Here is a 16,021-nt window from a genome sequence, read left to right as displayed (position 1 = left end):
ATTGGTGTACTCAATGGGTGTGCTTTGTCCATGTAAAAGTGTTTTAAGACCCTTTCTGTATAGGCAGATTGATGGATAAAGATCTTGTCCGCTAAATGTACAATTTGCAAACCGAGACAAAGTTTTATCTTTTCAAGATATTTCATATCAAATTCTTTCTTAATATATTCAATTGCCTTTTGGAGCTCTTCTGGAGTTCCAACAAGATTTATGCCATCAACATAAACAACAAGTATATCAATTCTGAATATATGGACAAATAACATCATATGTGTAACTTTCTTTCAACAAATATTCACTGAGGCGATAATACCACATATGCCCAGATTGCTTTAAACCGTACAAAGATCTTTATAATTTGATCGAGTACATTTTCTGAGACTTTGAATTATATTCTTCAAGCATTTTAAATCCTTCAAGGATCTTCATTTAGACTTAATCAAATGAGTCATATAGGTTATGCCTTGCATTTAAATGGCATGACATCTTCAATTGTCTGGACTATTGGTCTGATTAACACAATATTTCACAGTATTGTGTACTATATTGTATCAAAGATATCGTCGACGATCACTTTGTATCGGTTCGTAAGCGACATAACCTATTGAGATCTCATCACTTTCTTTATTTTCAAGTACCTGAACTTCTTCTGGAGTTCCATGAAATGTTATGTCGTGATCTCACTAGAGCTCATTTCCTCCTCATTATGATCATTTTGATCATTAAATCCTTATCATTTTTCATGGATTGTTACTTTTGGAATCGATTGGTCTACCATGCTTCACGCGTATAGTAAACTTTATCCTTTAGGGACTTTAATTTTAATAGGAGCATTTGTAGATGAAATATGATATTGAATTTTGGATCAGCAAATGCTTCTAGCATTTGACTTGAATTATCTTCTAAGTGAAGATCATATTAATGATAACTCGATTCATATAGCATATTTTTCAGTTGTTTATTCCATTCCCCAAATGTTAGAAAACTAACATATATTCCCAATCTTATTTGGGAAACATATCTTTGTGCATTGTGGTAGAGAAATTAATCATATACCACACATCAAAACATAGTAAAAATATTTGGTTTCTGATCCTAAACCAATTGTGGGGGGAGAACTTATCATATATTGTTGGTCTGATGCATACAAGTGCTACTATATGCAATTTAGAAAATCTTAGACCAACACATGAATCTTTGTTCTCATAAGCAACGATTTAGCTATTAGTAGGAGGTATTCAATGTTAAACCAACTTGGATATAAAGCAACATTATCAAGATGAACTATCTTGATTTCATAATCTGAAAGTTATGCTCTTAATTGAGAAAAGCAATCTCAAATGCCAACTGCAGGTTGACAATAAACATACATGTAACCATCTTATATATGCATCTATAAGTGGTTCACATGACAGATGAATGAGCCCATATTCACCTTTTATATATTTCAGAATCAGGGGTCTTAGTCCCAACTTTAGCTGGTATAATCAATTTATTATGAGAACAAACAACACAAGAGAATTATTGAAGAATCTTCTAGTTCAGTATATGCTTATCTGAATTCTCAAATAGCTCATTTAAAAATGGCAAATGAAAACTTCAAGTTTATCATGGCATGCGCTATCTCTTAGTAAACTTCTGGTTTACTATGGCACAAACTTTTGCATTAGTAAACTTCTGGTTTACTGTGGCTATTTTTGTATAAGTAAATTTCTCATTTACTATAGCTGCTTTTGCATTAGTAAACTTCTGATTTACTGTGGCTACTTTCGTATAAGTAAATTTATTTACTGTAGCTACTTTTGCATTAGTAAACTTCTGATTTACTGTGGCTACTTTTGTATAAGTAAATTTTTGATTATTGTATCTTCTTTTGCATTAGTAAACTTTTGATTTACTGTGGCTACTTTTGTATAAGTAGATTTTTGATTTACTATGATACATGATGTAGTACAAATTGAAAAATAAGGGGTAACTTCTCACGTACATATTTACCCCCTATGATTGTGAAAACATGAAGATTTCAATTTTTCAATCATTTGTAGTCTCAGTATGATTGTCATTTGTATTAGTAAACTTCGGGTTTACTACAACATATTTTTTTACCACAATCATATAATATGAATGACAAATTTACATATAAGCTCTTCGGGAGCATTCAATTTATTTTTCACAATCAAATATTATTCAGACACTGCTTATATCATGTGTCTTTTAGACAAACAGTTAACTCTTCAGGAGCTTTTGAAAAATTTGTACTACTAAATAGTGCTCAGACACTTCTGGTGTCATGAGAGAAAATCATAATCAAATTGACAATATAAGGACAACTCTAAATTTATAAATGTAAGAAACTAAGAATTTTAATATTTTTACCACCAACTTTGTGACAAATATCTCCTTCAGGGAGAAATGCCATTAACATCTGAATATTTTATATCAAATCGGTAACCACAGTCATTACATCCTTCAGGGAATAATACATGAGTTGTTATTTTGGGGAACTCGATAACTAATCATAATATATTAATGTGGTTGTAGTAGAAAGCATTCTACAAGAATACTTTTGCCTTGGAATGATATTTAATAAAAAATTTCAAGATATTTTACGCACAATGGGTACGTGCGACAATGATCTTTATGCCACAAAAACAAGATTTATATCCTTTGTTATTCTACCTCTTCAGGAGGTGAATTGTGGTATTTCTTCATTCACTTCAGGGAATGAAAATGTGCTTCAAAAATAACTTTGAATAGCTTATTATTTTGTTTAAGAACAGAAAGACACAGTTTCATAATATTTTCCTGCTTTAGGAGAAAATTTCAATTGTGTTACTTCTTCAGGAGCAAATTTAAAATATGAAATATTGAGTATATATTCCATCAATCATATTACCTCTTCTGGAGGTGAATTATAATATATTCATATCAAAAGCGCGTTCATATTTATGAGCTTTATGAATATTGTCACATTCACTTGAGGGAATGGATTAATATTTATCAAAAGTTCTCATCCTTTAGAGAACGAAATATAATTATCTGAACGCGCATTAATCACATCAAATTGTGATGCTTCAACCTCTTTTAAAATATTTACTACTTTAGGAGTAAATCGAGGCGTGCATTTATTATAGAGAATATTTATATAGTTTATCTTCAATTGTAACCATAGAAAGCCTAAATTATCACTTCTGGTGGTCATAAGCATATACCACTTCTGGTGGTTAACAAAATTTAGTTACAATGAGATATACAAAATATAACCACTTCTGGTAGTTGTATATTTCTTGCAAACTCTGCTGGAGTTTAAGTGGATCTAACAATATTATCCACTTTATAACTCCCTCTGTGATATTACTCTTCATGAGTAAAATTAGAACCTTAATTCAAAATCACAAAAGTGTAAAACAGAATATAAAGGTATACAAATTACAGTATTTTAAAATTTATAAGTTGTTCAAGAGCATATGTGATAATTACAGTACAAATGACCAGATGGTTATCTAACGACCTTCTTACATGCATATATGCAGATTATAAACTTAGCTAGCTACTCCGTAGGAAACATGAGTGAGTACAAAGGAATGATACTACCTGACAATAGCCAATGCTTTTCTCGCCTTCTCTGTTGTGTGAATTACTTATGCACTAGAAATTAAACTCAAATAAAGTGCTCAAGATGTTAGAGTATTGTGCTGATAACGTGTTATAAAATAAAGACGTTAAAGTAAAGAAACCGAAGACAAGTAGAGAGAGACATTTATTATTCAACTTTAAATTCATGTACATAATGAACTGAAATTTCCTCTATTTATAGAAGAAAGGAAGCTGATGTGTAAGCTGCTACAGCAAGTTGCTGTGTAAGCTGCTACTGCAAGCTACTGTGTAAGCTGTTTGTAAGCACTGCAAGTTGCTTGTAAGCTGCTGCTGTGTAAGCTTCTTGTAAGTTGCTTATAAGTTGCTACTATACCAGATATAGATAATCTTCTGTCGGGGGTAATATTTAGTAAAAATAGCATTGGGTAACCATCATTTAAGGTGGTATTTAATTTTTATCCAGTAATTTTAATGTTGAGCAAAAATAGCCACTACTCTATTAAAATTAATATAAAAAGATATTTTTACCCTTTGTTCCATTGCTTTTCTTCCCAAACCCTCGCTTCTCTCTCAAGTTCAATGCAGAGACATGTTATCATTCGCAAAGGTGGGCTACACTGTTCAAAAGTCAAGATGATTTTGAACAAACTGCAAGTTACGGTGACAATCATTCTTCACTTCCACCAAATAGAGGCACGCACCCATCACACCCATAAACAGTTGTGATGATTTGCTTTCTGAATTTATTACAGAAAAAAATGATTACTTAAACAGCTACTGAATGTTAAGGAAGTGATGCAACACAGTTTCCTTCAAGCAACTTCTTTGCAGCAGATGGGGAAGGGATTTGGGACAATGGAGCTGCTTGTGGGAGACAGTATTTCATCAGTTGCATTAACTCAATATTACCTAGAGCTTGTAAACATGGAGAAACAATTCAGATAAAGATGGTTGACCGGGCATAAACTGCACTCTCTAAGCAAAGTAGATATTTTGCTGCCACTTAATAGTTTGAAGTTCAAAAATTAAGAACATCTGGTCTTTAACTTAGAGTTACAAGCACAGAAATTAAGGACAGTTAGTCCTGAACTTAGAGTTAGAAGTTCAAAAGTTAAGGACATGTAGTCCTGAATTTAGAGTTATAAGCTCAAAAACTAAGGACATATAATCCTTAACTTAGACTTACAAGCTCATAAATTAAGGACAGCTAGTCCTGAACTTACAATAACAAGCTCATAAGTTAAGGACACTTGTCCTAAACTTAGAATTGGAAATTCAAAAATTAAGGATAGTTAATCCTTAATTTAGAGCTACAAGTACAGAAATTAAGGATAGATAGTCCTTAACTTAGAGTTACAAGCACAAAAATTAAGGACAGGTAGTCCTGAACTTCGAGTTTCAAGTTCAAAAGTTAAGGACATGTAGTCCTGAATTTAGAGTTACAAGTTCAAAAATTAAGGACAAGTAGTCTTAAACTTAGACTTACAAGCTCATAAATTAAGGACAATCAGTCCTGAACATATAGTAACGAGCTCATAAGTCAAGGAGACTTGGTCATGGACTTTATGAGCATAAGAGTATTTTCGTTCGGGCGGGTAAAGTTTATTAAAGCAGTGACGAAAAACTAAAGACATTTTAAACAGTGACTTAAAAGTAAATACATGTCTTATTAGTGGCTAACTATGCACTTCCCCCTAATGTTTATCCATAACGGAGTACCGAAATGATAAGCTTCTTCAGGAAGCTTATTTCCAATAGAGTACTTCTAAATGCCTAATTTTCGCCTTATATATATATGTATGTATGTGTGTGTGTGTGTGTGTGTGTTTGTTCTTATTTGTGTATGCATAGGTTTTAAGAGTTAAGTAATAGTTTGATAAATGGGGTAGGGTTTGGGCTAGTGTAATTTAATTAAAATTGTGCCAAAATTGGCCCAAAATTTGAGCCCAAAGAGCCCAAATCCGGTCCAAAAGGGGGCTGCCAAGAAGAGCTTCAAACGACGTAGTTTTGTCTTGAAACTACGTCGTTTTGGTTAAGTAACAAGATTCAATCTCATCCACCCATCTTGATTTAATCCAACGGTCCTAGTTTGATCTTCATCCTTGGTATTTAAAGCCTAAAATCCCCAAAAATTTGCCCCCATTTCCCCATTATTTCCTCTCTCTTCTTTCCTCTCATCACTTTCTCTTCTCTCTCCCCCCAAGCCGTTGTCGCCGCCCCACCGCCACCGGCCGAAAATCGCCGCCGCCGGTGGACCACCTCCAAACACCTCCAAATTCACACCATGTAATCTCCACAACTTTCTCTTTCTATATCTCCAAACCAAATCCTTCAAAAATCCTTCAAACTCCTTGAATCTTAGCTTTAAGAAACTTTCCCGTCATTATTTGCCCAAATTATTGAAGCTCCAACCACTACCACCCCACAATACCTACATCAATGGATAGAGCTCCTCAAGACCTAGCTATTGATGTCAATTTCACCCTGAAAATCCGGCGACCAAAATCCGGCCAAATTTCGGCGACCTCCCCGAACACCTTTTTTTGGCATACCACCATTTTTTCGGCCACTTGAATTGTAAAATGGTAAAGTCCTATTCTTTTTCATGGCTGATTTTTTATTTTTATTTTTATTTTTCAGATTTTATTTTTTATTATTAATTATTTTAGCATTAGTTTTTGAAGTTTTGGAATGTTAAATTTTCTGTTTTTGCATTTGTTGAAGTAGTAAAATAGCTTTGTGTTGATTAAAGTGAGGTAGTGAGGAAATGCTTGAGAGTATATGGTAAAATCGTAATCCTGCCCCGTTATTAAATTTTTTGATTTTTTTTAGTTAAAGTTAGTTTCTATCTTGTTTCTTCATTTAATCCATTTTTGATTATGTTTGTCTAGTTGTTTTATTAAATCACTCCAGCGATAGCGTGCATTTCGTTTGGCTTTAATAGTTAATTTTTGTTTGCTTACGATTGGTTCATAACACATGTGTGAAGTTTAATTACATATTTTAATACTTGATTTAGTTTGAATCAACAAGGTGATATTGATGTTGTTAAAATCTGAAGTTTATGTTATTTTATCACAAAATAGGGTGCTAGTAGCCTACTTTTACTAGTTAGGGTGGATGAAAAGATATTTTCTTTTTCTCTTTATTTCTGACATAGTAGATTTCCTTTGACCTTTGGACAAATTTTGAACAGTGTTTAGCACACAATGTCAGTTTTTGTCGGACAGACATTTGGTGAATCAAAATCTGTCCAAATTTGCCTATTTAAGGGCTGCCCTTTCCTCACTTTGGGGGGACTCCATCACACTTCCAGGGGGAATTTTTTATAATTGCTTTGTCACAAAAACAAAAACAAAATCAGCAGTTGAACACATGAAAAGTAAGCTGAAATAGTGAGCTTTGGGAGTGAATCTTAGAGTGCAAACTTTTAAAAAAGTATAAGTCCTCTTTAGAGTTCGTTTCTGCGTTCCCTCTCTAAGTTTTCGGGTTGTTTTAACACGGATTTGCTGCTGTTTTGCTGCTATTTTTATGCTGCTTTAGTTGCTGAACTACTGTTTATTCTTTTGCTACTAGGTAATCCTTTAAGACTCGTAATGTACGTATTTTCAGCAATGGGAACAACTTGAACATGTTGCACCATTTAAATGTGTTTGATGTGATGAATAGTTTGACAACAAAAGAGCTTGTATGTTATTGTTATGTATCAAGCATGTGATAATGTGAATATAGTCCTTCATAATACTTGAATATTGAGTTGTAAGTTTTTGAATGTGACATGTAAGTCGTTTATGGATTTTTTAAGCATGTTTTCAAGCTATTATATCCGAGTAACAATCCGAAGTATGCCATGAATGACTTTAGGTGTATAACACATAGCATGAGTTCGTTTTAGTTGCTGAAATTTCACTGCCAACATATGCTTCTAGGAATGTTGTGATAATATCTTTGTTAATCTGGCCATTTTGCCGGATTTACAAAAATGACTATTTTTTTAAAGTGGACGATTATACAATTGTGACTATGTAGTTAATGGTCATGAACTAAAACTAAGTAAAGAGCTAAGATTGTATCAACTTTGGGCCTTATTGAATCAAAGATAAAAGTTGGCACACCTTTAAACAACAAAATTACCTCTTTTCTTCTATATAGCATTGGGCCAATTGAAATTCATTTCTTGGCCCATTTTAATAATAAATTCCAGCAGCCCAAAAGCTCTATAAAAGCTGACCCATTTTTTTTTTAACAAGAAGTTGGCTAATTTCTTTTAAAATAGATAAAGTTGGTCCAACATTTATTTGCATAATTTTTCCCAACTATAAAGCTCGAAAAAATAATAATAATATCAGATTTTTCTACTATTTTAATTAACTAGTTTCTCTTTAATTAATTTAAACGTTAGGCAAATAGTAGGTGCGCTTTAACTTCACGGACTCACTTGTGTAGCGTGACGCTTAACTTTTAATAAGTTAATTCATCAATTTCATGTCATATTCAATAGTTTTAATTAATTTATAAATCTTTTGTCATAATCACGGATTCACTTGCGTAGCGTGGTAGTGACATTTAATAAATTTTCTGAAAAAGAGGGTTAATGTTTCCTCCAACAAAATTGCAGCAATTTTTCAAAGGTAAATAACGTGCTAACAATCGTCTGTCATGACTGCGGATTCGCTTGCATAGCACCATTATGACTAAATAATAAATTTCATCGATCACGCATTCGCTTGCGTAGTGTAGTTATGACATCTTATTATTCAAAAATATTCTTTAATTTTTTCTAATAATCAAGAGATAAAAGAGGATAGGTAAAACATGAAAATAATATAAATCACAGTTTATCCAAAATTAATTCAAGCCAAGTTTAAGTCAATAAAGTGACCGTACTAGAACCACGGGACTCGGGGAATGCCTTATACCTTCTCCCCGGTCAACAGAATTCCTTACCCGAACTTTGTTTTTGCGGACCGATTAAAATAGAGTCAAACCTTCCTTTGACTAGGGATCCAAATAAATGGTGACTTGGAACACCGAAAAAATCAATTCTAAGTGGCGACTCTGAACAATAAAATAATCCCTATTCAAATTTTGTCACTTTAATTGGAAAAACTCTTTGGCCCATACACATATTATTATTATTTTGAGGGGTAGAAAAGGGGTGTGACAGCTCTGGCGACTCTGCTGGGGAATTACATAAGAATTCGAGCTTGTACATGTTGACTTTTTATTTGGCTTTATTAATTTTGTAAATATTGTGATTTATTTGTGCCTAATGTGCTACCTGTTCGCTTTTTATCATTTTGATATTGTTGAACTGTACATATAAACTGTTTTCTCACGCATCCCCTCTGGTCTTTTTGAAATTAAAAATTGGGCATTTGCTTGACATAGCCCGCTTTCTTTGAGATAGCCGAGGTGTTTGTCACCCGGTGAAGGATTTTAGTCACACCTGTTTTAGGCGGGGAGCACCACCAGCTAAGCCGGAAAGCAATGCTACCGGTACACTGACCCTCCTCAGCTCGAGTTGTCCGTTCGAGTAAGTCAGTCTAGATACCTTCTCCAATAGGATCTAAACCTAGAAGAACAAGCCTCATGCCGGATATCCCTAGTAGGTTCGCTTTATTTGCATCACGTGCATTTGACTTAGCGAAACTCGGCACAGGGGCCGGGTCCGTATAAGACAGGTATCCTCTTTGAGACCATCATGTTCACGTATGTGCTACTTGATACATCATTTGGAAGGCTTACTTACATTGTCGACCGGTTTTAAAAAAAATAGTGTAATTATTAAAAATGAAAAAAAAAAAAGAATAATTCTCCTAGTTTAGTGCAAATAAACCTTTTTTTTAATATATATATATATATTGTAGTAGTCTGGTGTGAGTTGTAAAGATTAATTTTCATTAAAAAAAAACAAAATGGGAGAGTACCCTGTTTTACTGAACTACGCGGGTTTGATTCTCACCGGATGTGAGATACGTAGGCAACCTCCATCGGGTTTAGCCCACATGTTTTAAAAAAAGGAGCATAAAATTTTCAAAAAAAAAGGCCTATTTTGGTCACCTTTTACTGTTTGGCTCTCATGTTCCAGCTGTTTTGCCAAGACAGCCTTAAAATCTTCCTAGGAAGTGCTGAAGGGCCATTTTTGTAAAAATAGTTACTTTATCCATATTTATTCACCTTTTACCATTTTGACCTTATGTCTGGCCATTTTTGTCGAAGCAACTTTAAACCTTTCCGGAAAGATTATTTTTGCAAAAAGTAGCTATTTTTATCTGGTTATACTCATATTGCGAAGGGTCATTTTCGTAAAAATAGTTTTTTTTATTTATTATTTTGTCTATTTTTATTGTTTTGTTCCTGTGTTTGGCTATTTTTGCCGAGACATCCTTTATGCCTTCTATGGAAGTATTAAAGGGTCGTTTTTGTAATAATAGCCATTTTTTCGCTTTTATCATCTCAACTTTTGTGTCCGGTAATTTCAAAATATATATTGTAATTAAACAAAATAGATCGAGTCCTAAATTGACCAAAAAATAAAATAAAATAATGAATGATCATAATTTGCATATTGTTTAGGTAAGTCCTAACCCTTTTTTTATCTTATTCTTAGGATCACCATGAGTTCTCCACAAAGAAGCAGTCAAAAAAGGGTAAGGGACAAGACACCTCCTATGTTCTTGATCAGAGTAAGACCCCGAGTAGTCTCTGTAATTGGTGGGCTAGTTTTGCTACATGGGAACAGAATCGAGTATTTAAGCACCTCAAGTTCCTCACCAACCTCATGGGAATTAAACCTAACAGAGATTTAATCGAGGCTCTAGTAGGTTTTTGGGACCCCGCGAACAATATCTTCAGGTTCAAAGATTGTGAAATGACATCCACATTGGAAGAATTAGGTGGGTTCACCGGATTGGGGAGAGACCTTCGTGGGAAAAGGCCTGCTGCTCCAAGAAAAGTTGGTGTGAACAACTTTTTAAAGAAGTTATGACTTCATCGAATTCCAATGGTTTGCTTAAACGAAAGTTGGCTACCGTCGGAATATTTTTATGACAGATTTGAGGACGAGAAAGGGTTTAAGAACTTTTCGGGCACAGAATTCGTCAACCAGTTGAGTTACGACGTTTGGAGGGAGTTGAGAATCTTCACGTTCATGATATCATTTCTCGGGATCATGGTCTTTCCGAAGCATGGTGGGCGCATCAGAATTCGATTGGTTATGGTAGTCTCGTATTTGCAAAGTAGCGAGGATCATACCATTCTTCCCATGATTTTGGGAGATATTTTTCGGGCTTTGACCCGTTGTCAAGAAGGTGAAGATTACTTTGAGGGATGCAACATTCTGTTGCAGATGTGGTTCATAGCGCACCTTTATCATCATCCAATAGTAGTAAATTTCAGTGATTATTGGCTAAATTACATTGGATGTCACCCAGACAGAGCTGCGAGTTGTAATCTTCCAGAGGGGGTGAGGGCTTGGCGGACATTACTTGGTTCATTGAGTGCTGATAGAATCACTTGGAACTATTACTGGTTCCCTTCTGCTAGGGTCATGCATATGTCGACGTATCATCGCCTATTCTTCATACTCATGGGTTTTAGGGGTTTCCAACCCTACGCGCCTTTACGCGTCATGCGCCAGTTAGGGAGAGAGCAAAAGAGGCCCCCGATTAAGAACATGCGCCCGTTCATGTGGGAATTCAAGGGACAAGAACCTCCAAGGGAGTCATATGCACAGAAGATTTGGTTTGGTAGTCGATTTTCCAATTTAGACGAGATGGTAGCTAATCGTGAACGTGGGGAGGTAAGCCTCGCATACCTTGAGTGGTTTCACAACCAGGCTATCCCCGAGCAAAGGACAGAGAGATCCATACGACACACAGTTGATTGGGAGAGAGAGATCGAGGTCAGAGTTAGAGAAACCAGAAGGGAAGTGGTGCAAGAGTTCCAATCTCGTATTGACACTTTACAAGAAGATAAGGGCATTCTGGAGACAACCATTGACGTATAACAAGCTGATTTTGAGCGGGAAAAGGCTCAGTGGGCACGAGAGAAGCAAGCACTCAAAGCCCAAATTCGAAAGAAGAACATAGTCGCAACTGCTCAGCAGCAAGAAGAGAAAGAAGTCCAGTTCAGGGTAGTCCGTGATCATGAACGTAGAGGTTTCGCTCCATTAATCCAAGGTATGAGGGATCAGATAGGGGGAGTTGAGTCAAGAAAAGAGAGCCAGATCGCGCAGTTTGAAATAGAAAGATACCACTACCAAAAGGTGATCAATCAATTAGAAGCGGAGTCGCTAGAAGTTCGGCGCCAGAAAGATATGGCCTTGGACCGCGAGCGTGATGCGCTGGATCTAGCTGAGACCCGTGGTTGGCAGAATCAAGAGCTGCACGTGGCTCAGGAATACATTAAGGGAAAGATCCTCGAGGTAGCCACATATACCTCAAGAGCATGCAAGAGTTTTCAGGGCATGACGCCCGAGCGGTTTGCAGAAGTATCATTGAACGTTGCTCGTCATATATCTGCAGACTTGGAGAGGATATACCGCAATGTTGGGGGTCGGCCGCAGGAACAAGAGCCTTGATTACAGTAATGCTGGTGGATTCTACTGCAGAGATCAAAGTCTTCTTTTAGTTATCAGTCCTTTTCATTATGCTTTTGTTGTTTCTAAGTCTATAAGAGTCTTTTGGTGTTGTTTTGACTTTTATTCTAAAAAGACTATTTGAGTCAGGTTTGGTCTTGTTTATCTTTATGTAACTCTTGATTTTTGAGTCTTGTATCAAAATATTATATTGAAAATCAATGAAAATGTTTTTGATGTTTGTTTTTAAAAAAAAAATCAAGTGTCTTGCATATCTGAACTACGTAATGATCTAATTCATGCGGCGATATAATACGTAGGCAACCCACAAAAGACTCAATCAAGTATTCATTTTAAAATGGCTCTAAAGTAAGGGATCAAATAAGGCGAGTGAAAAAAAAATAATAAAAAAAAGAAAAAAAAAAGAAGAAGGAAATAACAGTGTCAATAAGCAACAAGCTGATAGGCCGGAATGAAACATTGAAGCCTTCCAAAAGCATTTTAGAAATGGTGGCAATGTTAGGAGCATGACATATTACGTGTAATTCATATCTATAAAATACCCAACTCTAACACGTTTGTTGTCTCTTAAACCAGTAAGTTTAAGGTGGTTGGTTTGTGGTAAATCTGGCAGCACATCATTACTTCACAAGACCTAAGGGACCAGTAGTAATGGATAACAATGATGAAATCGAGTTGGTCAGTGACAATCCACATGGTCAGTCAATTGAGCAAGAGTCTGAGGAGATTGTCACACCTCCTTTTTGTGCGCCCGCCCCGAAGGGTGAATGCGCGAGGGAGTTTTTCCAATTTAAGTGACAATATTCGAAATGTGATTATTTATTTAATTCAGAGTCGCCACTTGGGAAAGGTTTGGCTTTTGGTGTCCCAAGTCACCGGTTTATCTTGAATCCCAATTCGAGGAAAATATTCGACTTTCCAAATGAAGTCTGCGAACCAGAAATTCTAAGTAAGGAATTCTGTTGACCCGAGGGAAGGTGTTAGGCACCCCCGAATCCCGTGGTTCTAGCACGGTCGCTTAAATTGTTATAATGGCTAAATATCTGATTTAAATACATGTTGTGACTTATGTGCTTTTATTAAGTTTAAACCGCTTTTATTATTATCATTTATTTTATAGAATTGCAACGTCGTGAAAATGCATCTCGAACCACGTCACAATCAATGCACCCGTAGTTGTTAACACATTTCGACTCCGTTGAGATTTGAATTTGGGTCACATAAATGCGCACCCGAATTTAAGAATGTAATTTAATTAAGTCGTGCCTAAAGAGACTAACACGTTATTATCTTTGAGGAAGGCCGTGAAATTCGCTTAAACGACCCATCACAAATTCTAAGTATTTTTAATATATACATTTATGAGGGCCCCGCAGTTTGTGCATTTAATTTGGCGAGGCTCGTCTCATTTTATTATTTAAAAGGTAAACCTAAGACAACTGCAATTTTCTACTTTGCGAGGGCCATGGAAAATTCAACTAATGTAATAATTTTAATATAAAATTCATTCTTATGTTACTACTACAGTAACCAGACGTTACAAGAAAATATCAATCCGAATTTCAAGCCACTCAAAGTACAAAACAAAAATAGCATATTAAATTATTTCCTAGAGTAATTATAATAAAACCAAATGAACAAACAAACATTAAAAATTATCAACCCACAGGTGAAGCCCTATAACAGTATAACATAACATATGATTTAATATTCATCACTGTCATTAGCTTGAAGCATAAGCATAACAAAACGCAGAAGCCATAATTGAAACAAACATACGAAAGCTCGAACAACGGGGCTTTGGATCTTTTTCAAAACGAGATTAAAATACACTGCATTAGAACTTAAATGTAGGATAGAATAACAAAGATATTGTAGTACTTTGAACATCCAACAACAGTCCTTTTTATTTAAGAAATGAAAGGAACCGCAAACATACCTCGACAGCAAAATGAATCAACAGTCACGAATTAGAACACGAACGACACGACCATGACGGAACCTCGAACGGAATTGAACTGAAAACCTCTCACGTCCCTTTCACCATTTCTGCTGTATTTTTGTTTTCACTGTCAAGCAGCAGCAGCGTCTCGAAGGAGTGGTGAGGGACTGGTGGAGCTCAGGCGTAGGGGGTGCTGGTAGGGTCGTTGAGGACGGGCAGTGGTCGGAGTTGGAAGGTTCAGGCTATGGAGTTCGTTTGGGAAATGTCATTCAGGGGGTCGTTTTCAGCTGGTCGTGAGGAGAAATAAGGAGAGACCTTAGGGAGGGGTGTTCTGCCCGTGTATATCCACGGTATATCAAGTGTATATCGAAGGTATACTCTGTCCGCGTTTTTGGGAGGGTGAGTCTTTGGAGAGAAAATGGGTAGAGGAGAGAGTTGGGGAGGGGGGTCTCCTAGATGACTGTGTGTGTCTGTTTTTAGTAGATCATGAGGGAAAAAAGAGTGGGGAACGTGTGAGGGGGACAAGCATGGGGGACAAGGGAGAGTGGAATGAGGAATAAAGGAGATTGGGGGGGACCAGCGTGGGGGACAAGGAATGTGGGAATAAAGAAGAGTGGGGTAGGGAATAATTTTGTGAGTGGAAAATGTAGCAAAATGGGAAGTAAGTGGGAAAAGTGAGAAAAGAATTCAAACATGGTCAAAAATTAGGTGTTAACAGCTGCCCCTCTTTGCTCGGAAATACGAAGAGCTTTCGGGCAAAGATAAAGTGAACCATGTGACTAATTTTTGATCATATCATTATTCAAAAGAGGAAGAAAAAATAAAGGAAAGGCGTAATCGAGTTCTGGTTTTGGACGGCCTACATATCCCGGGTTATAAGGGAATCAGGTTAGGTGTAGTTCAGAAGTGAATGGGGCGATGGAGTGTCGAGGTTGAGAGCCGCGCGAGGTTCCGTCGAAGTTCTGGTCCGATGTCCTGTTTATTACATAGAAATCAAAATTAAAAAGACTAACTAAGTCTATCAGCTACGAGTTACAAGATTCCTATCTATAAATCTCTTGAAGCTTGATCTTGAGTCTTGGCTAGGTCTTGCTGCAGACTCCAATCTGAATCTTGATGCTTGTTAGCCGTAGGTGTTGATTCTTTCCTCAGCTTTGGATCAAGGCGGGACATGCGAAGACTTGTAACTTCAAACGTATCTTGAGCAGTCCGCATCTTTCTCCACTTCAATATTATGAATTCACTTCTTTTTTGTTCTTTTTCTTCTTTTCTTTATTCTGGATTGAGACTCATTCCATCAGTCATCTTGTACCTTGTGTTTCGAAGGCAACCTGCTCAAACATCAAAACAAACAAACAAACGAAATTTTTCTGCCCCAGTTTTCACTAGGAAAATTTCGTGAGTTAATTGCCATAAATCTACAGCACTAATGCGGGGATTGAAAAAAAAAAACCCTAGTCTACGAAGCGCAACTCAGGGATTGGAGCCCTGATGTCGCAAAAAGGTAAAAATGCCCAACTCAGGGATTGGAGCCTTAATGTCGGCTTTAACAGAAAAATGCTCAGTTCAGGGATTGGAGCCCTAATGTTGGCTAAACAGAAGAACGCTCAGTTCAGGGAGTGGAGCCCTAATGCTGGCTAAACAGAAAAACGGTCAGTTCAGGGATTGGAGCCCTAATGCTGGCTAGATAGAAACTTACTCAACTTAGGGATCAGAGCCCTAAATTGGGAGAATTGCCAGGTTATGCTGGAAATTGTCCGGGTTATGTCGGAAAGATTCATCGGGTTATGCCGGGAAAAAGGGTCCACGGGTTATGCCGGGAAGATTCATCGGGTTATACCAGGAAGATTCATCGGGTTATGCCGGGAAAGGTCCACGGG

General features: G+C 36.4%; 1 long non-coding RNA gene across 1 annotated transcript; it reads left to right on the top strand.

The window, feature by feature from the left end:
* The first annotated feature begins 5,896 nt into the window (after nucleotides 1-5,896).
* Nucleotides 5,897-7,347, top strand: LOC138876816 (uncharacterized). Its single transcript, XR_011402079.1, has 2 exons — nucleotides 5,897-6,182; nucleotides 7,174-7,347. It is a non-coding gene; the product is annotated as an uncharacterized lncRNA (long non-coding RNA).
* Nucleotides 7,348-16,021: the final 8,674 nt, after the last annotated feature.

The sequence above is a fragment of the Nicotiana sylvestris genome, chromosome 9 (genome assembly GCF_000393655.2).
Source record: "Nicotiana sylvestris chromosome 9, ASM39365v2, whole genome shotgun sequence".
Lineage (NCBI taxonomy): Eukaryota > Viridiplantae > Streptophyta > Magnoliopsida > Solanales > Solanaceae > Nicotiana > Nicotiana sylvestris.
The sequence above is the reverse complement of the archived record's forward strand: the minus strand, read 5'-3'. Positions and strand labels throughout refer to the sequence as shown.